General features: G+C 38.8%; 1 protein-coding gene and 1 long non-coding RNA gene across 2 annotated transcripts in view; one reads left to right on the top strand and one right to left on the bottom strand.

Annotated features, from left to right (window-relative positions):
- Nrxn1 (neurexin 1) overlaps positions 1-25,127 on the bottom strand; it is a 1,063,094-nt gene that overhangs the window by 795,944 nt on the left and 242,023 nt on the right. The gene's annotated exons all lie outside the window — the stretch shown is intronic.
- Positions 4,959-5,672, top strand: LOC126504049 (uncharacterized). The gene is made up of 3 exons (XR_007592474.1): positions 4,959-5,069; positions 5,145-5,244; positions 5,477-5,672. It is a non-coding gene; the product is annotated as an uncharacterized lncRNA (long non-coding RNA).

Genomic DNA, 25,127 nt, shown 5'->3' with positions numbered 1-25,127 from the left:
CTATTTATATGCAATGGTCAATAAGATGGATAATACTGAATTTTTAAAAGCCATTTTTCAAAAGTATTTCTTTCTTGGGCAACTAAAAAGAAGTTATAAATTCCACCACCTTTTTACGTCTGTTCCAATATTTCATGTAGGAGGGATGAAAGGAATAGGAAGCAGGAGGAAGAAAAAGATGTGTTTAAAGTTAAATTCAGGGTCAAAGTCTGATTACGAAGAAAAGTGAATTTAACAATACATTTTTGGAGACGCCATCGTAATCAATAACCTTCTACAGCATGGCTCATGAAGCATGTTTTTTCACTAAGCTAGTACCAAGGAAACGATTAGACTCAGTCATCAACCCTCTCATGCATTAATGCCAGTGCAAATTAACTCCTACTACTGAAATTACCCCGTCTGTCTGTCAAAATCTGTGAACGTATGACTTACTGCACTCAGGGCATAATTGTGTCTCCTTGCCTGTATTAAACTGACACATAAAATTCAATATTAATTAAAAGAAGATCAAAACAGTCCTCATTGTCCTATTGATAGGGGTTATCATTTGTGACAGAGCCTCAGAAGAATCTGAACTCAACCAATGCCTCTGTCAAATGATGAATGCTCATTTATTGGTGATTTTTAAGCTAGGTATGGAGTCACTTATATGATAATTTTGGAAAAAGGACCTTATAGGTAACTACAAATTTTTAGATTGTGTAAACAACTTTGCCATAAGGCAGGAGATGCCTTACATTTCTTGGTTTTGTGGAGTCTCCTCCTCTTTTTCTTTCCACACTGACTGTATTGTCTTCATGCCTATTTTCTGTATGACTTGCTTCATAAAGAAAACGGTGAAATGGAGAGTCTCTGAGTATCATTGGAATGCTTTTACCCTGGAGTCCCAGCCCAAGTCAAGTCCAACCCCCTGAGAATTCTGAGAATGAAATCTCACTCTTTCCTATGTGCACTTACGCTTTGAGGCCAACTGAGACCAGGGCCCTAAGTGCTTTGAGAGAGTCTCATCAGCACCGAAACTCATTCACGTGATACTGACTTTCATAAAGCAGTGTTTAATTAACAACAAATACAAACTAGCTCTATAATACTTACAAAGACATAAACGAAACTGTGTGAGGAGAATTGTGTGGTCCTTTAACATTAATAACTTTTAATCAGATGTACCCAAATATCTAATGTTATTTCTCCAGTTTATGCCCAAAATATAGGAAATTGAGTTATAGTTCGAGCACTTTCCCAAATGTTGCACATCGAAAGAAATTTGCCTTCTAGAATGTTGTGTGCATGTGTGTGTGCGTATGTGCGTGTGTGTGTGTGTGTGTGTGTGTGAGAGAGAGAGAGAGAGAGAGAGAGAGAGAGAGAGAGAATGAGGGAATGAGGGAGTTACAGAGTCATTTCTGACCAAACAGTGTCAGTGACATAAAGTACATAGATTTGACACTCAAATTGCTTTCTTTCATTTATCTAGATTCTTAGTATTCTATCTCAGAACATGGGCATAATAATTCCGATAACAAATCAAATGGATTCTCAATAAATGGTAACGGTTGCTGTTAATAGTAAAGTGTCAGAGTCTTATACTCACAGTCACACAGACTCTACAGCATCAATTATTTCCACCTTCCTCCATACATACATACAAGGTAGGAAAATCTAATTTTGTACGACCAATGGGTTGACCCAATGAATGCTATACAGTTGATGGCAGAGACTCCAGCAAGCCTTGATCAAGGTCAGTAGAATTTGCTGAAGAATCTTTCAAAATTGTAGTATAAATAAAAAGCACACGGAAGGACATCAATTTCAAAAGGAAACTGACATGAAAGAGATGAAATATGAAATAAGACAGAGAAGTGCATGGATCACCTCCATGGAAAACAGAGACATTGCTTCTACACTATGGAGAGGAGCAGCTGTGTGAGTAGAGTTTAGGTCTCTGCTGCCATCAACAAACACTACTTACAACAGAGCCTTGATTTTCTTCTAGGAATTAATGAGCTATGTACTCAGAGTTACTGATATTGTCAAATGTGCATACTCTAATGATGGAATTAATAAGAAGTTGCTAATGGAGGGTGGCAAACTAAATTTGAGGAACTGGTCAGCATTTTTTTTTTGTCAGAAAATATTTCAACTGAGATAATTTCTTGGTTCAGCAGTTTGTGTTAGCTAAGAGTTGGGGGATGAGAAGAAGAGGGAATGTTTGTATCAGGGTAATGCCTTATGAGAATTAAATAGCCAGACGGATGCTAAATATTTCCCATATCACTTTCCCAAGAAATCCTAGAAGGGCAATTTGTAGATGAAAAAGAGCTGACGATCAGTCAAGTTTCAACAAAGACAAAGAGATTTAAAACCTTAGAAACTTGTCTGCCTGACTTGAACACCAGATGATGTTTAAAAGCCAACAGAGTTACATCTCTTGGACCATTTCCTTACAGGCAACACAAATCTAGATTTTCTTTCAGTTCTTAATGTTAATCTACATTGAACATAGGTCAGAAATGACTGCTGTATTCTGAATTTTATTCAGCAGCAATGAATTTGACAGCAACTTTCCAGGAATTACTACTTGGAGAGAGAGTGTAGGTGGGTGAAAATAGAAGTAGCTTAATGCTGCTGAGATCAGCCATATCTCATTTCAACCCAATTTGCCCTTAATGGAGACTGAACACAGACTGCAGTTCACAGACCTTCTAACTGTAGATTAGGAATTTTCCTGTACCCTCAGGTTTTGCTTCCTTCATTTCCATTTTTTAACATCTCTTGCAAACAGTTTTAAAATATGACTTGTAGTTAAGTGTCATGTTTGATGGCTGTGTATGTCTCATGTGTACATCTGTTTGTGTATCTTTATATGTTTGTATATGGGTATATGTGGAAGCCAGAGGTCTATATCAATTATTGAACTCAATCACTATCCTCCTAGTAATTTGAGACCAATTTGGCTAATATGGCCAGAAATCCACCTGTCTCTACCTTCTTTCCCAGGTTGTGACTACAGAATTACACTACCATGTCCAGCTTGTTACATGGATGCAGAGATCCAGCGAAGGCGCTCACACAGTTAGCACTTTACAGACCAATCTGTCTTCCAAGCCCTGACCTGTGTCCCTCTTCGTCAGAGGAATCACACAGTAATCTATATTACAGACATTAGTAGTTAGTGCCGTCAATAGTTAGCTTCCCTTACATGAATATAAACATCCAGAAGAATGACATCAAGAAAATCTCTTTATAAAAATAGATACTTTCCTTCAAATGTTCTCATGTCAGTGGGGAATAGGGCATGCTTATCAGACAGAGTGGGCCATAAAGATGTCAGGCAGGAGTTGACCTACCCCAGTAAAAATTCATTCTCATCTGTTACAAGAGGAGACACTTTGTTTCCAGGTCTTAAAGCAGTGCTAATTGCAGCATGACAGCATCTTTAAAAGTTGCAGTTATTAGTTGTTGTTGAAAATATTAAAGCCTAATTACTGCATATAACATTTCACAATCATTTGTATTGGTCTTTATAAAAGTGTTTTCCTCATCCCATAGGGAGCAAAATAAAGGCTTTGAGGTTTAAATTACATCTGTAAAATAAATTTCAGGCTGGGAGGTATTGCCTTTTCAATTAACTGTCTATATTGGATTTTAGATTCTGAGTAGATAAATACAGGTTTAGAATATGACTATAATTCTATGAGTCTGCAAGATGCTCTTTGCTTTGTACATAATAAGCACAGGTGCAAGGCAAAGCACTGAAGGCAATGGACAGTAACTAGGATAAGGTGATTCGCTGCCTGTTTTACAACAATAATAAATCATGGAAACACAGAGAAGAGAAGGTCCTTGCCATTGTCCTAGTCGCAGCTGTGGGGAGAACATTCTGCACTTTCAGTGACAAGCCACTGTGTGTGGGGATCCTTTGACTGTGTGGCTGTTGGAACTGGCTTTATAATTCAACAGACATGGTATCTATGTTGCACCATTTGCTAGCTTCACTCCCTGATACCTCTGTTACTAATCTAAACTACAGAGCTGACAGAGTAGTGACAGGAAATAGCTGTTGTTAAGTTTAAAGGGAGAATATGCAAGGCAGGGCTAGCGTAGTATGTGTTCCACATTAGGCGCTGGGTAAATCACAGCCATCTCGCCATGATTCCAAATCATTGCCTTAACTTTTCCTCTGCGGGTGCCACTACTAAGCACCGTCTATCTCATTCAATTCTCTTTTCTCCTCATTTCTCTCTGTTACACTGCAGAACTCAAATCTAACCTCCACACCAGCTCTGTCTCATGTTCTGAGTTCTTCCATTACTGCTTCTCGAGTTCAGTAGAGGGTTAATGGTGGTGGGAAATACATAGATTAAGAAATTCTAGGAGGTGGGGTTACCTCTGCGATATAGAGCGTGTTTAGCATGCTGTTGTGTGGAGGGAAAAGGAGAGGAAAGAAGAGGGAAGGAAGAGGGCCGAGGGAGGGAGAGGGGGGGACCATATGGAAGAATACACAATATCAAGGATGCACAACCTCTTTCTCTTATTATCTATGCTTGGCACCTGATCCAGCCCACTTCCTGAACAGATAAAAGGAATTTTCTAAAGATACCTAAAGCTTGGGTAGTCTCATTGTCACTTATGAACTGAAAAAATGTTTTTATGGCATCCAAATTAGTATTTCTTCATCACCTCTGTCACTGAAATTTAACATGCACTTGGTAAAGTCCTTTGCTGTAAATACAACCTGGCTCAGGAACTCACTGAGCATCTCATGGGCTTTTATAGTCTGAGGAACTGGGGTCAAGTGTACTACAGCATCAACATAACAATGACGTCTTAGTTTTAAGCTACCGGTTTACAAAGGCACTTTTAAATAAAACACAATCCACCCAGACGCTGGGCTTGGAAGTTTCCGGTTGGCTTCTTTCCACTAGAGGGCGGCGACGAGTCATCTCCTTCCAAGCTCCGACCAAGAAGACACTTGAGGGCAGAACCCCACTTTCCTTCACTCAGAATGTCTGGGAATCAGACAGTCGAGTCCAAGAACTGATGGATATTTTGTTACGGAAGAAAGATAAGTAAGTATGTTGGAAGTAAAATTTTGAAATAATAATTTAAAAAGTAATAGAAATGAGAACCGCGGAACTTGGCAGGTAAACTGCGTGGTGCACGAGCCTGGTGGTGTCTGAGGTCATTATCTGGGATGCACAGGAAGGAAAGAGAGATGCCATGAAGTCGTCTTCTGACATCCAGGTGCGTGCTGTGGTGCCCTCCCCTACTATATTCATATATGTACTCAATAAAATAAACTTATTTTCTAAAAAGAAATGGAACTCCCAAATATTCCAGTTATCTGGCAGAGACACACTGTGTATTGCGGACTGTTCACCTTCTTACTGAGAAGCAAGGAGGGCACACTCAAGGAAGCAGGACAAGTGTGAATTGAACTTAACCAAATACTATTGTCATGTGATCTATGCCACAGGACCGGCCGTGAGTAATGAATCAAGCGACCAGACGCTGACTGGACAGTCACACGCAGTCACATGCAGTGATTCATTGAAGAAGCATGGGATTAGGAAAACAGCTCCACCTCAGAATCCAGGCTTCACCCAGGCCACTGACCTCTACCTTCTTCTTTGTGTTTTTAAATTTGTGATTATGTTTCTTTATTCTTTGAGAATTTCATAAAGGTAACTTTTGTTTTTTGTTTGTTGTTGTTGCTTTTTTCCCAATCTTGTATTTATTTGTTTGTTTGTTTTTTGGCATAAAGCCTCACTGTGTAATGAGGCTGGCACTGAATTCACAGTATAAAATTCGGGATATGCCACCACTTCCAGATTGTTTGTTTTTATGGTTTTATAAATGTTCATGTGTGAACTATGCATGTGTGTATGTATGCTTGCATGTGTGGGCCTGTGGGTGAGGTTGTCATCTGGTACCTTTCTCACTCATTCTCCAATTTACATACTGACCAAGGTTGCTCATTTGACTTAAACTCACTGACTAAACTAGCTTAACCATCCAGCTTGATTCTGCCTTCCAAGAACTGGGGTTACAGTGAGGCTCCTGCATATGCCTGGCGTTTACATGAGTCTGGGAGAGCTGAGCTCTGGTCTTCAATCTTGTGCAGCAAGCTGTGTACACACCAAGATAGCTCTCCAGGACCCAGCTTTGTAGTTTTGAAGAAACTTTCCTGGTTTTCTTTACTCACGGTGTTCTTGGCAGTTAGGATGAAAATGAGAGTCTTTGGCAAATAAGAGTGCTGAAAGGCAGCAGAGATGGTTCACATCTGATGTTCAGTTCCAAACCAATCCCAGGCTGTTATCAATTCCCCTATAGATGCAGATTATACTATAGTCTAAGTGTAGAATGAACACAAAGATCAAGAACTTGACCCCAGTGTGGAGATACTTAGAGATGGATGTCTTAATAGGAGGCAACTCATGGGAGATCTGGAGGACGCTGAGGAACTGTCTTGAAGGACACAGTATGGTACCAGCTCTCTCCTGCTTCCTGGCCATGAGGTGCAAGGTGACAAGATTTTTGTTTGCTTCTTTTTTTTTTCTGTTTTATTTTGATTTTTTGTTGTTGTTTCTCTTTTAAGAGTTCTTGCCTTTATTTACTACCCAATCAGGTCCCAAAGTAGTGAGTTACAAGCTAGTCACAAGCTAGAACATCTAAAACTGTGAGCCAAAATGAACCTCTCTTTGAAATTCATGATTACAGGTATTTGGATATAGTAGGCAAGAGATGACTAGCTCAGGTAGGATAAAAGCCCTGTTCATTTTTGTAAACAGTTTGTGGGCTGTGAGAGGGCTCAGTGGGGAGATACCTTTGTGTAAATGCTGAATGACCTGAATTTAATGTCTGAACAGAGTGCCAGGAGAGAATCACCACTCACGACTTCCCAGTGACCTCGTGCTTGTGCTACTGCACAACTGCACCCACTCCTCTCTCCCATACACACTAATATGAATTTAAAATTTTAAAAACTAGTTTCTCGTTCTTGTTATAATATAGATAAGCACTCGTGGATACAGAATTCTTGAAGAATCAACCTCTCTCCTTAGCTCTGTTTTCTCTTGTCAATATATTAATAGGTAGTAGAACTGAGAGTTTGCTTCAGATGTCAGATGTGAGGACTACCTACTAACATACTGTCATCTCTTAACATCTTGCCACAGTTCCTGAGGCAGATGAAGTACATTTTATTTGTTAATATATCTCACTCCGCTGCTTGTGGGTATTCCTTTCTCCACAGGTTAAAAAATAGTAGCACAAATACTTAATGTTCTTTCAGTGGTTTAAATGAGAATGACTCCCACATGCTCAAATGATGTAAGCTTCCCCTCTGTATGCTGTGAATAGCATTTGTTAATAAAGAAACTCCCTTTCCTGTTGATAGGACAGTGTAGAACTAGGTGGGGAAAACTATACTGAATGCTGCGAGAAAGAAGACAGAGTCAGGCCCCATGTAGCCCCAGTGGAGACAGATACGGGAACATTACACGGTAAGCCACAGCCTCGTGATGATACACAGATTAATAGAGATCAGTTCATTTAAGATATGAGTTAGCCAGAAAAATGCTTAAGCTATTGGCCAAACAGTATTGCAAACAATATGGTTTCTGTGTGATTATTTCAGGGCTGAGCAGCCAGGAACAAGCAAGCAGCTCTCCTACAACAGTCAAATATTTGAGTGTTTTGTCCCCATTTGGTGGAACAGTTAGGGAAGGATTAGGAGTCATGTCAAGGGAGGCAGACTTTGAAGTTTCAAAAGGTCATGCCATTTTCAGTTAGCCCTGTCTGCCTCTTGGTTTTGAATCAGGATATGAAGTCTCAGGAGCTTTTCCAGCTCTATCCCAACCTACTGCTTCCATGCGCCCCACCATGACAGTCACAGTCTCTGAAACTGTGGGTTACAGATAGTCTCTTTTTCTATAATTTGCCTTGATCATTATCTCATCACAGCAATATAAATATAATTAAAACAATTTAATAAATAATAATATTAATACTTCTATGTGCTAATCTTCTGTTCATATATATATATATATGTATATATATATATATATATAATTTAAGTCAGACAACAGCTCTTTGATGTAGAAAAAATTCATGCATCATGCTACAGAGGAGGCAACTGAGGCACAAATATAACTCTGAAAATTGCCCAAGGCTCATAGCCTGGAGGAGATTTCTGCGAGCCTTGATTTTCAAAAATCTTCATGCACTCAACCCCAGATAAATTGCTGTTGAGCAGTAAGAATCTAACATGACTGTGCAGCATCTATGTTTGAACTGTGAGCATAGCATTAAGAATCTTGCAAATATTTATTGCCTGATCCTCAAAACAATCTCATCAGCCAATCACTCTTCCCCCATTTAGATGAACGCACAGAAGCCTATCTGTCAGGCTGTAGACAGGAGGGAAGAAATCCTGCAGTTACAAAGAAAACAACCCAGACTGGAGCCTGTAGAAACGGTACTTTACTCTGTAGATTATCCTGTCCATCTGAAGGTACCAACTAGCCTCTGATGGTCACACCAGAGGCTTTCTGTCGCCTCCTGCACAGCACTGATGAGGTTACCAGCAAGTGTGATTATGCATCACCGCGTTGCTGATGTCTCTATGAATAAAGTGTCCACTTGATTTTCATTTAACCTCAAAAGAATCTGATTACTAAACAACTATTGAATTATTGGAAATTAGGTTTTATAATTGTGGCTCCAGTTAATGTCATTAGCATGCAGCTTTTCATATTTAGGCCTATTAATTAATCCCCATAAGTACAGAACATTATGATCAATATAATAATGATTCTATGGTAAATTACAAACAATCCCTAAATCCCTCAAATGGTGTTCAGGGCTCCTTTGGTATCCTTGGTTAGAGCACACATTGTTGGAACGCTGAAGAATCTGTGGTAATTGATAGCCCCTCACCCGGAATCACCCATCTCACCAATGAGCCTAATCAGGGAAATGAATAAAATCAGAGACACAACTGCCAGGCCAACTCCAAATTCTTGCAAGGCAATAAAACTAACTAGCTGCTTGAGTCAGGAGAGCCCCCAATCAGATATACAGCTTTTCAATTCTCTAAGCAATATATTGTCTGAGATAACTAAAGTCATCAAGTGTCTGGTTTCTGTTTTGCAGAAGCTGAAAGTGCCAAGTCTGCCTAATGTTGAAAAAGTGCAATAAAGAAAGACATTATGAGCCAGTCTCAAAGAGAGGCAGAATCTGCTGGCATATGACATTCATGCCAAGTGCCTGATACCTTCTGAGAATCAGTCTCAGATATGAGACTTTCAAAATCTACAAACCATTAATTTTTATATATTTGTATATATATAATATACATAGAATATATAACATATCATATATCGCCATATGGTAATATATAATGTTTTAATATATGTATATACACAGATATACATATATACATATATGTATGCATAAAACCATAGAATTTATTAAGCTCCAATGAGTCTGCACTTAAAAATTATTTTGGCATTGTGATCCAAAACATCTGCACTAACATGCATCTAGGTGTTAATATGCAAAACTCATGTATTTTATTTGAGGAAACTACTTCTGTAGTTATCCAAAGAGGCAACAAATGGCCTGCCCATTCCTGCTGCATTCTTCTAGACTAATAAGCATCTGAGCCCTTTTCCAGTTGACAGGCAAATGAATCTTTGTTTCGTGGAGAAAAAAAGCTCAAAACTTGTTCTGTCTTAGACACACACTCTTTCATGATTCCAATACTCTCCTGGTGATCCCAGGAACAAGTGTATAACCCTTGGCAGTTGCCTAGCCTGGGGCCAATTTGGAAGGGGCAAAAGGAAGCTAGGAATAAATAAAATCACTATGAAGACTCTGCAGTGATCAACAAAACAGTAGCATGCTCATCTTACAAGACCTGAAATAAGGATAGGTTCCTTCAGAGTAATACCTTGTAGTGAAGAAATAACTCTAAGTCATAATTTGAAAAAAGAATTTGTAGAATTAAAATGTCTACTATCTTACAATGCATCCAAAAATAATCTGTTGTGAAGGATATATACTATGTATTGTTAGAATCTAGCTGATTAGCATGTCCATCACTTCAGGCCATCTCGGGACATTTCACATGCACACTCAGCATTACAGTGTTGTGAACTATAGTTGCTTATATCTCTGAACACACGGCCATTTCCATCACAGGGAAGCTCTGCGGCCTTTGATTAGCACCTCTCCAGCCTGCTATTCTGACCTACAATGCCTCCAGTACCTGGTCATCTTCATGCTACTCACAAAATTCTACAGGCAGAAAAAAAAAATCAGATTCCATGTACTAGTGAAATTGCACAGTACTTGACTTTCTCTTCCTGGTATCTTCTTGCTTAACAGAATGCCTTCAGGGTTCATCCATAATGTAAACAAAAATATTTCTCCCTCATTATTTACATGCTTCATGGTTTTCATCTATACATCATTAATGAAAGTTCATGTCATTCTATATATTGATGCTTGTGAAATATGATGCCAAAACTGTGCAAGTGTTATCACCTAAATTCCATTTCCTTTGGACATATGCATGATAATGCTACTTTTCATTTTTTTAAGGATGTACAAAGTGTTCTCCAAAATGGAGATGACTAACTTACACTCATAGCAACTGTGTTTAAAGTTTCCCATTTCTCCACATTCTGACCAACATTTGTTACCAGTTACTGTTTTTATCGGCTGTTCTATCTGGACTGAGATGATCAGTGTCTGTCTTCCTGCTTACTGCCAGTGCTAAACATATTGCCATAACCCTTTTGGCCATGTACACAGCTCATCTTGAAGCATGACTAGTCATCACCTTGTTTTTGGCTTGGTGTCGGCTTGAGTCTCATATGTATTTATAGTAGTCCCGCACTCTGTCAATAGGCTGCAAATTTCCTGCTGTTTAGAGGTCAACTCATCACTCTGTTCTTTCTTTAGTTGTGGATGTGTTTTTAAACCTGACAATATCCTATGTCTAATTTTGTTTTTGTTGTTTGCGTTAGTGACTATTTTCTAAAAAAAAATAAATTCCTTTTTACATGTCAACATTCTAAAGTACTTGATCTTTGTTTCTGTAACTTTTCTGTTTGTGCACCATACATTCAGGTATTTTATGGATTTCAGTTGATTTTTAAATAAGGTATAGAAGAGGGGTCATATTTCATTCAAGTGGTTCTACCTAAAGCCAAATTATCTATTAAGTTACCAATTAGATAAATCATTGTAGATTTTCCAAAAATTTAAAACAAGTTATACCTATCCAGCATCGAAGGCTAATGAATTCCATACTCAATGTTATAGTTTAGGACAATATATGAAAGCATTTTGAGGGTACATAATGCCTTGTATATAATGGTCATCAGCACCCCCTCTATGTTATATTTATATTCCACTTTTAACTAGTTATGTTGTAGACAGCAGCTTTTGAAAATAGAAGATGAATAAGAGCATTCCATTTTAAGAGGAGGGCCCAGGCAGTCAAAATGGCCTATATAAAAATCTTCACTGAGAGTTAGGTCACAAATCCAAACCATTAAGAACTTTACCACTTATCTAGAAATGGCAAAGGGGCTTCAATATGAAAATGTTGCTAAAGTGCATTTAGTGAACCATTTTCATTGCCTCAAGGAAATAAGAGCTTAATCCTGGAATATTTAGCTCATTAAACATCATATTATGAGATTGTGCCCTGCCTAAAGAAGAAAGTAATTCTCCAGAACTAGACTCTAAGTTTCTCCAGAGGCAAGTTGATGTAAACACCAGGAAAACCACCTTCTGTGCACTGATGATAGGACCCAAAGGCTGTACAGCAAGCATGAAGAAGCAGGAACACCTCAGACAAGCAACGCTAGATTCAACCCTTATCTCATCTCTCCTGGCTAAGGCAGTGTTTGGCCTGTGCTTCTCTGTTTGAATATAAAAAGGCATGTATGATTTCCAGTTGTAATGGTGATTCCAGGATTCAGGAATAGGTAGACAGAAGTATCTCCCTAGCTTGCTAAGGCCTCACTTACCCTTGACCAGGAAGGAAAGAACATCAGGTAAATGAGTCATTTTCAAAACTAAAGACTAACTTGAAACCTTGAAACATGATTCAATAAAAAAGGACCTCCTTCAGGTGTCTCTTTATCTATCCCACTACATAGCGCCCCATGCTGCCTGGCAACAGGTAACAAAAGGTACTAAACTGAAATCAAACCCTGTAAGACACTTTCAAGCAGCGACCCCAAGCACAGACTCCAGGCGTGTGTTATATTATATATAGGTTGTTGGAAGTGTTGACTCAGACTTAACTTGTCAGCTCCTTTAGCATTAATTTTAAGTCAACCGAATAATTTTACAAAATCATCCAAGGAAACAACTTCTGCTAAATGAAAAGGGCAAAGAGCATCTAGGTCCTAGAGAAACAGTAGTTCTCCAGCGTGCCTATCATTTTAATTTGCACATTTATTGTGTTCCTTCGGGGTTAGCAATGTTTAGCATTCTAAAGATATAAGTTCACTGCACAGGGCACTAACCTCTGCCAATGGAAAGTGCAATTGATTTGGTTCTGTGGTTATTTAACATCTAAACATGTGCTCATTGAGAAAAATGATGTCTGGACAACTGACATTGTATTTCTGCCAAATGCTAAGCTAATGTTCATGAAATCTTCCTGGAGGGCACCCAGTGCTAACTACAGGATTTCAGACTGCTGATTCTCAGGGATGAATCATGATGCAATCTGCATTGTGTGGCTAATCAGGACTCCTATCTTCACCCCTGTGATAGAAAGAAGCCTAATTTTTTTATGCTGAGGCTACTTCAGAAAGCTTTCATTAATTTAAATTGCAGAGCAGATCTCTCTGAACTCTGTGTTTGCAACTGAAGTTCTATTGCACATGACACTATAAAGAAAAAAAGAAAAAAAAAAAAAAGAGCGGGTTTTTCCCCCAAGCATCCAGTTTGCTTCATACCAAAGTCCAGAAGCATTGGAAACCTGTGTTGAGTACTGCTCAGAATGTTTTGATGAGCAGAAAGTACTGGTGGTGACTTCCCATTTCCTGCAACTTGCTTTACCATGTGAGACAAATGGCTTTCTGTTTATTAAAGTTGCCCCAAGTTAAACATTAGTACTCCATAACCACACACGCTTAGTTCTAATGCACAGCAGTCAAACTGTGTTGTCATAAATATGGCTTATTTATCACATTTAATCAGAGGGAAATTTCAATATTCACAAAACAACATTTAAAATTTATGTTAATTTACTCATATGCGTAATGAAGTTATAGGTGCTTTATTCGAACTTTGTGAAATAAATACATTGCTTCTTCCTTTGGGGGTTGAAGTAAAGGAGGGAGGTTTTATTAAGATTTTCAAGCTGACTAAGAATAGAGAACAAATACGATTCGATTAAATTTAAAACATTGAAATGGTATGCTCCCAAGGGCTTTTACACATATGAAGGTAGGGGCAAGTGCTGTGGAAATCACAAATAGAAGCTGACATGTAGAACGAACAGGGAAGATTCCTAGTGGAAACAGTGAGATGCTGCCCCGCTGTCCAGGAAGGTCCAGAACAACAGGAGGAAAGAAAATGCCACCTTTGTGCTGTTTGCATAACCACTCCCATGCCTGTCCTGACATTCAATCTGGATCTGGCAATGAGAACCCAAGGGTCCTGTCACCCCCTCCTAGGTGAGCATCCCTGGGTGTGACAGGATTATTGACACCATTTAGCTACTTCTAGTGATCTCTTCTTATCTCTCTCCTGAAGGTCCTACAAAAGGAAATTATCTGTAAAAAAAGAAAATAAATGGCAAAAGGGGCAACGGTGAAAATGTATGTTTTCAGCGATTTTCATCAAACTGATTATATAGGGAATGAAAAGTCTGAAATGATTGTATCATGCTACCTGACAAAGTAATCCCTAAGTGGGAGAGTATTTCCCAACGCCACATGTCTCACTGTGTGGAGAGTGTGAGTGACAAGCCACAAACATCAATTAATGGAACCAAAAGAAAGCCACTTAGCAGCTAGCCTTGCTTCCATTTTCTATGTTTTGGTACATTCATGATGACAGGATGGGGAATCCCTGCAGGCATGAATTGCTAGTTAAACAGAACAACAATAAAAACAATAGTATATGCAGGAAAATGTGTGGCTCTGATAAAAAATTAATATGCTATAAAAAGGAAGTGGGTAGTAGTGGTCCATTCACTATTCATTTGCAATCTCTAAAGTTATAAAAATGAAGGGAGCCTGGCTTCTTTTAAAAGGCACAGGAAATGCCATTCATTGGTTTGACATTGAGGTCTGCATGGTCTGAGGAGATGCTGACCTCATTGTGATTGACTTTGGTACTGGAGCATGCTCCAGTCCCTGACACTCATATCCAAATCCTACAACTGTCTTAAGGATCTCAAAGTAAATGTGGGAGAGCCAGAATTCAATATCCCATATTTAGTAGCGTTAACTATAAACCAATTCCTTGCTTTTAAAATGACACAATTTCTGTATGTCATACAGCAGTATTATAGGATTATGAATCATCTAGGGAATCTTTTCAACTGTCCCTCACTTTTCAGTCTGAGCAAAGCCCATATTTACAGCTATAAATGCAAAGGGAAAATGTTGTAAATACATACCAGACTAGTATAATCTAAGCATATTGTTTTGTTTTTTTTTTTTGTGGTTCCTTTTCAGAACAGAATAGCAAGACAGAGTCCACTATGCAAAAAGCCTCTAGGTTTGCAAAAATCGAAAGGCTCTGCCAGTAAATCACAACTGCTCTGCCATATGCCTCATTGTTATGCCAAGCATTGCCAGCCTGCTCTACTTTAAACAAACTTCATTATATTATAGCTCAGAGCAATCCTCATTAAAAAGTATTACTGAAAAATGTCAAGTTGTTTTTATATAGAAACTGAAATTTATTTTCTACTGAAAGTCAGATATTTATTGAACACAAGACATTTTTAAAAACATCGGGTTCGTTTCAGAAATTGCTTTGAAACCTGTCAGTTCCTGCCTTGATTGCAAGAGGTCTACGTCTTCCATGAGGACGTTCTAAGGAATGTCTGTCTCAGACAAGCTAGTTTTCATTAACGTTACTCATAGTTACAAACCCTCCACTCCCTCAGAGAAGCCTTGACTCCGATTAGTGAGCAGTGCCTCTCTGTATGTTCAAACCACAATTCATCCATTCATTGGTCCACTGCCTATTCTCCTGACACCCAGAGAGGGCCTTCCTGTGTCACACTGGGCATAGTCAGATGAGTATCGACTTTGTTATACCCTAGTCATCTTGTATCATGTGATTTGACCTCAGTTGCACAAACTCAGTTGTCATTAACTCTTTGTTAGCCACAGTTTCCTACGTTTTCCCCCACATTCTCCTTTTGGACCCCAACTGCTAGGAACACAAAATGAATTCTCACACACAAGCATTGTGTATCTTATTTATCACAACTGAACACAAAATGGAAACTTCACCTGGAATCTTTCTGTTCCTTCCCATCAAACAGTGTTCCTTCTTTCCAAATGCTAGAAGCTGCTGGTCCAGAGCAGCCTGTGCTCTGAGAACACCTAGATTCAGTTTTATTTTGCTTGTCATTAGCTTCAGCCTTTCTTCTGCTCTGATCATGTTTCACAAAATGCTAATCTTTTGTCTTACTGTTCTTTTGTTGTCAAGAGACATCGTGACCAGGGCTGCTTATAGAATAAAACATTTAATTGGAAAACCAGTTTCAGAAGGTTAGTCCATAATCATTGAGGCAAGGAGTGTGAATGCAGGCAGGACTTGTGATGGTGAAGTAACTGAGAACTACCTCCTGATCTTTAGACCACAGGCAGAGAGAGAGAGAGAGAGAGAGAGAGAGAGAGAGAGAGAGAGAGAGGCCAGCAGGGTTTTTGAAACCTCAAAGTCCTTCCGGAGTGATACTCCAATAAGAAAGGCCAAACCTCCTACTCTTTTCCAAACAATTCCATAAGCTGAAGATCCATGAGGGCCATTCTTATTTAAATCATCGCAGCTTTTAACTATAAAGTGCATGCCTTCATATGTGTGTGCATGCACACACACACACACACACACTTCATTTCCTCTTGAGAAAAGATGGTTTTTGTCATGTGAAGGTTACCATGTATCTTCAGACTGGAGGGCATGATCATTAGAAGCAGAAAGAATCATTACTATCGTTACTCATTCCATCACTGTTCAGTCTTGGCACCATCATTCTGTTTGTATTTCTAGAATGTTTCATTCATGAGGGGCAGTCCTGAAGATGAGCTCAGTCAAGATAGGAGACTTTTCAGACTCTAGTCTATAATACGTCTGTTCAATAAGATTGGGGTAAAATGGAAATCAAGGTGATCTTCTATGGGGAAATAGGGACAAAAATATATCGAGGAGAGCAGTCAACTGAGCAAGGAAATGTAGAGGAACAGACCACTTAGTCTTACTTGCTAATGTTTATGAAGAGACTGGAGACCACAACTGTTACTGTATATGTCTCTCAGGCTTATCTTTGCACTTTCTTCTCCTACAATGGTGTTCCTTCCCATGGGGCTGTTTCTCTGGTTTTGCTTATCTCTTCAGTGATAAGAAAATAGAGGCTTACCAAATCGATAGGAGAGCCTGCCAACTGTACTCACTAGGTATTGCTCTACCCACAAAAGAAGTTGTAATCATAGAATTTTCTATTTCATAAATATAGAGGTACGAGAGAAGCTCCAAGTAAACCAGAGGAGATTCTGGTCTCCAGAATAGAAATTACACTCATTTAAGAATATTAAACAGCATTTTGAGACATGACTCAAATATAATGATAATATGTCAACTAAAGTTTTACTAAATGAATGAACATGGGCAATTCAATGTCCTGTCAACAGTCTGAAAGCTATACCCTCATGTTCTATTTGCTAACAAAGGAACAGAGTTGTTTCATTTGTTGTTTTCTGAGTGTTGTAGCATCCCAGTACTAGATGAAAAAAATTTAGTCTAAAGCCTCCAGAAACAAGGCACTTGCACAATAATACAAAAAAAAATTAAGTGTACCAAGGCATGCGAAAATCAGTAGTTTTTTTTTTTAATTTCAGAGGAACGAAAGAATATTTGGATGCACTGAGGTCAACATGATTTCAAACATTCTTACTTGCCACAGGTACAGAAAAAAAAAGAGAGATAAAAATCTAGATTTAGCAGTACTGGAAATAATTCTTTTTTAAAAAACTCTTCTCTATTAAAGGTCTTTGTGTACGCTCTCAAACAAACTAATAAATAGTGCAAATTCAATAAGTATATTCTAAGTATTTATGTGAACAATGAAAGTCTGATCCTAACTGGCCATATGTGAAAAATGGCCATGTCACCATTGTAAAAAGGATGTTTGCCTTTAAATGTTCTTGGTGACATCCAGAAGTCCTTATTTTTACTCTTGAAAGACAGAATTAAAGAATTAGTATGGGGGAGGGATTCCTCTCAATTGTACCGAGAATGAACCAATAATTCATTTTGCTTTGAAAAAAAAAATAAAAAGGTAGAAGTATTTGTGGTTTGTAGTATGACTGGTACATAGAAGGTGAGGCTTGTGGGAAGGGGAAAGAAAGAGTTTAGCAAGTGTCCAGAAAAATAGAAAAAAATCAATTGATAGTGTGACCGACCATACAAAGTCTCACATAAGTAAATGATGCATGCCAGAAGGATCACACACTGCGATCTGCCTGCCACTGCTTATACACCTGTCATCTTCTAACAGTTCTTGGTGCCATACTTACATTAAGCATTGCTCGGAGCAAGAAGGCCTGAACCCAGAAAATCTCTCAGTTGTTTTGTCCTTAGAATGGTGACAAGGCAGTAAACAGTCTTTGGATGGTCATGCGGCTATGCTCAGACAGTTTTTAGACAACTCCTCTGGGGTGGCAGGGGACAGTATGTGGCAGCCACACAATTCCCAAGAACAAGATCCTCTTTCCGTCACTAGGCTAGGAACTCTCCAAACACATTCATAAGTAAGACAAGTAGCAAAGGTCATGAAGGACTCTGATCATAGGACAGAATGGATAGCTTCACTACATCTTTATTTTACTACAGAAATGTCCAAAACCTACAACGAAAAGAGGTTATTGAACTTCTTATTTATCTGACAACTTTTAGTTTCTTTAAGGCAACACACAAATAAGAGACACTAGGAGTTTCACAAACTCAATCCTGGACAAAACACATTAGTGGATGGGTCATGTTCCTGGACTCAGGCAGGCTGGCTTCTCTTTCCTATTTTCACGTTATTTCACAGAAAAGCTGCAATTATGGAGTCTGGAAGTACCAGGTAAGATCAAGATTAACTAAATGAAAAAAAAAAATACCAAATCTAGATTGTAATGGAAGGTGGAGGTCATCTATCACTCGGTAATGGAAGGTGGAGGTCATCTATCACTCGCTAAAGTTTTATTTGTGTATCTTGTTGTTTAGAATTCAGTTCTGAAAAGCCGTGGGCTCTACCAGCTCTTCTTCTTTTATAAGTGATTGGACTGTGGTGGTGGCAGGTTATGTTGGCTATTGCTTCTCATTTCAATGTGATGTGGACACTTTTCCTTTTGTCTACAGAGGTTTTTTTAGATGAATGCTATGTCAGGAAGCAAAAACAAGAACTAAGATCCATACAAAAATTCACATTTGTCCATTCCCAGCAAGCAAATGAAAAGTTTCCTGCTACCAAGTTGAGCATATAGCATGAATGTGGTTTACTTTTCCCAAGTGAAGGCAAAGCAGATCACACAGACTGCTTAGTAATTCAGGTTCTCAGCTCATATAATAATTGTGGCTCTGGGACAAGGATCAGATGGCCCACGAAATCTTATTAGAGTTGTTTATTAACCCAAGAATTATCTTCCAACAAGAATAAAAACAAGAACTGATTCTTGGCATAAACATAAATATGAAAGCGATGACGTGTACAGGTGGCTTTGAAAACTGAACAATAGTATCAATTCTTTCATAACAAAACATCTTTAGAAGTGAAATACTAGCGGTAACCTGCTCATAGAATGTGTTTTACAAAATAAAAATGAATGACTATGAAAATTCTCTCTATTTATTTCAGAGCAGAATTTGCAACCAAACTTCATAGTGGGTGCAAAGTCTGGTGAAAGATTTAAATGTCTTCTCTATGGAGCATGAAACTTGGAGCATTTAAAGCTAAAAATGATTTTACCTAAGAAAGCGTTTTTAAAAGCTGAGGTGTTTATGGTTTCTAGATAATATCCCCTAAAACTCTACAGAGCGTTAGTTCTGCAACATTACAGCCTATAATTTGGGCCATTAAGTAATGGCTCCCTTTCATAATCCAGATAAATCAGAAAAGACAATCAAGGTGTTTGCAAGAATCCAATGAAACAACGCATAATAAAACACAATATTGTCTGACTGTTCAAGACACAAGTTATACAAATACTAATATGTCAGCAGTGTCTGCAGGCTTCAGGACAAATCTTTATGACCTATTTTTGCTTTAGCTCAGGCGAAGACAAGCACGGTTAAACTAGTCCACTCTGGAGAGCAGTGGTGAGAAGAAATTTGGCCAAGGGTTGTATGATTAACCTGGAACGTTTCCTGACCTGTGCTCCACATCATCAATCTGACTAAGCCTTGTGTTTGATTTGCTGAATCAACGGCTGATGAATGGCCACTGGGGTGAGGATCATTCCTGTGCCATATCTATAACCTCCTGTTATATAGAAAGACAAATATTTTTTACTTACCAAATCTCAGAAAGCGGCCACTAGGAGAATTAAAGCTCTGGCACCAGCAGATCTTAGACTCGGTTTCCGCTTCAAGAATTTCTATTTAGTGGTGACTGCACATAGGTCATTTTTGAAAATCTCACTGTGCAGGGCCTGATCCGGCACTACTCAAACATGTCAGTTGTTCTGATTCATTATTCTTCAAATGCCTCATGTTGGTGTTCAGTATACCACAGGGAGCTAGGGAAATGGATCTGTCCCTTCACTGAATTATTAGGCAAGTTTCAACATGTCTTTTCATTAGCGGGAAAAATGTCAGAAATACTGGCTCTGAAAATCAGGAAGGGACTCAGATTTCCCACTTGTCCACAAGGGTGGGCCATCTACAGCTTTAGCCTTAGTTCTCGCTACCCTACCAGCCAGAGTCCCAACCAAACATCACCTCTTTCACAGACTGGGTTCTCTGTCTTTATGAGCCCTCTTCTCCTGAGAGGGAGTAGCCCCTCCAACTGGCACGACCAGGGGCTTGTAAGGTCTCCTTCCATCTGGGACATCAATTCTGCCTTTCTTGAGAATCCACATCAATTTCAACTGCTCTTATCCTACATGGGCACATCAGAAAAAGTCTTACAAGATCTCTCCATATCTCATAAGAACACTGACATTTTCAAAAAGGTAAACCTCACAGGGTTGGAAAGATAGCTTAGGAAAGTAATGGCTTCTCCTCCAGAGACATGGGTTTGATTCCCAGCATCCACATGACTCACATAACCACCTGTACCTCCCACTCTAGAGGATCCATCACCTTCTAAGGCCTTCATGGGTACCAGACACACAGGTTGTACACAGTTATACATGCCATTGACAATAACTTTTTTTTAATAATTAAAGTTTTATATGTCTGGAACTTACGGTATTTTTATTTATATGTAAGACTGGGAAGAGGGTAGTTTGTGGGTAACAACAAAAAAATCTCATCTCAGAGTACTTATAGTACTCCCTAATATAACAATCAGGACATAAGAATGATTGCTCAAAATCACCAACATTATCTATTTACTACATTCCAACTGAGCTTAGGAACCTTTCTCTCATTCAGTGCCAGCCCCCTCTTTCTTATTCTGTCTTCTCTCTACCATATCCCCTATTTATCTTCTACCTTTCTTTGTCTGATACTTCCCTACCCCTAGTAAGTTCTTCAGTTTTCCCATATTTCTAACTATGAAGTCCAACCTCAACAAAATAACCAGAGCTGCCACATAATGGTGTAGTGGCACATACTGAAACCCATAAAATTTAAAATTTAAAAGCCAGCCCAGGAAGAAAGTCACCACTCCTGTGGTTGTCTTTCCTTGCTTTCTAACTGCTTCTCTTTCACTCTTCACTCCCCTCTTCTTTGCGTGAACCATCCCCAGGATCCAGCAACCTGCAGCTGGGCTGGAATGTCTGGGAGGAAAACCAGGCACTTCTGGTTTATACACAGCATGTCCTTGCCACCTATGAAACCTTGTTTCAATCAGCCAGCTACTTTAGCTCCTTTAGAACCCTTGAATGACTCAGATTCCCCTGGAGGATTCCCTCCAGCTCTGCAGGCTTTCTCACGTTCTTCCCTGCACTATCTGCATGGCCATGGTGCTGAACAGCCAGTCTGCCTACCATGCATTCCTGACCCAGCCTGTGTAGCTTCTGGCTGAAAGGGAAGGGAAAAAAAAAATCTTATTTATTATTTTCTTATTTTGTTTTTATATGCTGAATCTATTTATTTTTACTATTTTTATTGAGCTATATATTTCTCTCCTCTTTCCTCCCTTCCTCTTCCCACTATTTTACCCTCGCCCATGCTCTCCATGCTACCAATTTTCTCAGGAGATCTTGTCTTTTTCTACTTCCCATGTAGTTTAGGGTCTTCTTGTTGTCTAGGTTCTCTAGGATGTTTTCTTCTCTATGTCTGAAAGTCACTTATGAGTGAGTAATATGATATTTGTCTTTCTGGGTCTGGGTTACCTCATTTAATATGATGTTTTCTGGATTTATCGATTTGCCCACAAATTTCAAGATGTCATTTTTTTTCTGCTGTGTAGTACTCCGTTGTGTAAATGTATTATATTTTCCTTATCCATTTGTTGATCGAGGGGCATTTAGGTTGTTTCCAAGTTCTGACTGTGACAGATAATGCTGCTATGGACATAGCTGCGCACAAATCCTTGTGGATATATGGTATTACTGGGTCTTGAGGAAGGTTGTTTCTTAATTTTCTGAGAAATCACCATGCTGAAATCCAAAGCAGCTGTTCCAGTTTGCTCTCCCACAAGCTGGAGGAGCATTACCCTTACCCCTCATTCTCTCAAGCATAAGTTGTCATCAGTGTCTTTGATCTTGGTCATTCTTACAGGTGTCAGATGGAATCTCAGTTATTTTGCTTTGCATTTCTCTGCATTCCATTTCAAGGATGTTGAAGATTTCCTTAAGTGTCTTTCAGCCATTTTAGATTTCTCTGTTTAAATTTTTCTGTTTAGGTCTGTACCCCAATTTTTATTGGATTAATTGTTCTTTTGATGACCAATTTCTTGAGTTCTTTGTATATTTTGGACTTCAGGCTTCTGTCCAATGTGGGATTGGTGGAGATATTTTTGCAGTCAATAGGCTGCTGTTTTTTCTTGATGACTGTGTCCTTTACTTTACAGAAGCTTCTCAGTTTCAGGAGGTTCCATTTATTAATTGTTTCTCTCAGTGCTGCTAAGAGATCATCTATTGTCTTTGTTTTTGTGGATGCAGCTAACTTCCTTGGGTTGGAGTTTTCCTTCTAGTACTTTGTATAGGGTTCAGTTTGTGGCTAGGTATTGGTTAAATCTGGTTCTGTCATGGAAAATCTTGTTTGTCCGTCTATGGTGATTGAAAGTATTTCTGGGTATAGTAATCTGGGCTGGCATCTGTTTTTTTCATTGTTTCCATTGAGAAGTCAATTGTAATTCTGATAGCTCTGCCTTTATATGCTACTTGGTCTTTTTCTTTTGTAGCTCTTGATATTCTTTATTCTGTATGTTTAGTGTTTTGATTATCATGTGTGGATGGGACTTTTTGTTTTGATCCAGTTTATTTGGTGTTCTGTTAACTTCTTGTATCTTCATATGAATGTCTTTCTTTAGGTTGAGAAAGCTTTCTTCTATGATTTTGTTGAATATATTTTCTGTGCTTTTGAATTGGACCTTTCCTTTTTCTATCCCTATTAATCTTAGGTTTGGTCTTTTCATGATGTCCAATATTTCCTGGATGTTTTGTGTTATGCTTTTGTTAGATTTAATGTTTTCTTTGACCAATGAGTCTATTTCCTCTATTGTATCTTCAGTGCTTGAGATTCTCTCTTCCATTTCTTGTATTCTGCTGTTCATGCTTGCATTCGTGATTCCTGATTTTTTTCTCATGATTTCTGTTTCTATAATTCCCTTGATTTGTGTTTTCTTTATTGTCTCTATTTTAGTTTCAAGTCTTGAATCATTTCTTTCATCTGTATGATTGTTTTTTCTTAGCTTTCTTTATGGGATTTGTTGATTTCTTCTGATTTTTTGTTTAGCCTTTCCTCCATTTCTTTGAGAAAAATTTTCGTTTCCTCTTTAAGGACTTCAAACATTCTCCTAAAGCTATTTTTTTAGGTAATTTTCCTCTGCTTCATCTATATTTTGGTGTTTGAGTCTTGCTGTAGTAGGGCCACTAGTTTGTTAGTGTATTGTTGTTCTTTGTGGTGTTGAGTGTGTTCTTACCTTGTCTACGCATATCTTCCTCTGATTGGTGTAGTTGGGGCTTTGTGATCAATCTTCCAGATGCCAGTAGTCCCACGACTCAGATGATTACTCCTAGTGGTGCAGTAAGGGCCGTGCTTTCAGTCACTGTGTAGGTCACTCAGTATTCCTTGAGGTCACTCAGTGCTCCTGGGGGTCACTCTGCAATAAATACAGGGAGTTGTTTGGGCCTGATCCCATGGAGATTGCTTGCTTGGGGCTGTTTCTACTGAGGTTGCTGCCTTGGGCCTGCTCAGGCAGAGATTGCTGGATCAGGCCTGCTCTGGTAGAAGTTGCTGAGTCAGATTTGTTTCCACAGATGTGAAAGCATGCTTGGGTATGCTCCCATGGAGGTCCCTGGCTTGGGCCTCGTCTCACAGAGGTCTCTGGCTTGGGCCTGCTCCAGTGGAGGTCCCTGACTTGTATACTGAATGTATTTAACACTCAAGAATAGGCAAACATTTTGAAGAGGTGTGAATCGGTGTGATCATATCCAGGGGTGTTGTTGACTCTGAGTGAATTAAGTGACTTTGGGGCCAACTTCTTCAGTTCCATATAGAATTAACTATGTACTCCCTTATTAACTTCTAGTTTCTGTGAGAACAAACCAGTTTCTCTAATAGGAGTGCTATGGTTTCACTGCCAATGATTCACAGCAGTTTATTTCATATTTTCCCAAACACTTTCTAAACTTCAAATTTTTAACTTTTAGTATTGGTGAGAGCAGAGAGCATTTATTAGTACCTGGCATTTTTTCATAATTATCTAGTTTCCATTTTCAGAGTAACAATGATGGCCCACCTTCTGCAGTACAAGTGAGATGGTACATAGCTTAGTTAATAGCTACTTTTCTTTCTTTATATCACTTCTATAGTAGGCACCTGGTAAACACTTGATTCTGCAAAATTAATTAGTTGAAAAAATTTTTTTATCTAGGAATCAAATTTTCAAGTCATTTCACCATCAATCATAAGGAGAAACGGAAGGTATCCAGCACCATCAGACTCCTTTTCTTCTATCACAGGTCACACAGTTTTGCTCTTGCTACTTACAGCTCTGCCTTTGGAGTGGACATTTCATCTTGAGAAGTTACTTAGGAGGTTTTGTATAAAGCTAGGGATTTGTCACCCTGCCTGTGTCTTCCCATGGAATAATTTTGCCAGAAAAATAAAGAGAACAGGCTTTTTATTGAATTATGACAAAATTTCCTCTGACTTATTCCTCTTAGAACTTAGGAGTGGCTTATTTTCCTCCTTAATGACACTCCCACTGAGATGGCAAGTGATACATCTCAGGGAAGCATTAGAACTAAAGAGAAGGGTAAATACTTCTTTTTGCTGAAGAAGTATCATCACCCCTACCTGGTCTTTTCTGTCTAAAGATCTTTGTATGGGTACCAAGAAGACATTCACATGCAAAGACCTGGCAGAGTATCAAGTACACCAACTACCCACTCCTCCCTTCTCCTCCCTGTGTATTCCTTGTATCACATGCCAGGCAGAGAGGCTCTGCAGATGTAGGTGCCCACAGTGACACTATTTCTTTCTTGACTTAAGGTCAGAGTTCAAACTTGTTAAGGCCAAATAACAGGATG

Source organism: Alexandromys fortis, unplaced genomic scaffold (assembly GCF_014885135.2).
Source record: "Alexandromys fortis isolate MF-2015 unplaced genomic scaffold, M_Fortis_MF-2015_v1.1 scaffold_42, whole genome shotgun sequence".
In the NCBI taxonomy this organism is placed as follows: domain Eukaryota; kingdom Metazoa; phylum Chordata; class Mammalia; order Rodentia; family Cricetidae; genus Alexandromys; species Alexandromys fortis.
This window is presented reverse-complemented; position numbering and strand designations above follow the sequence as displayed.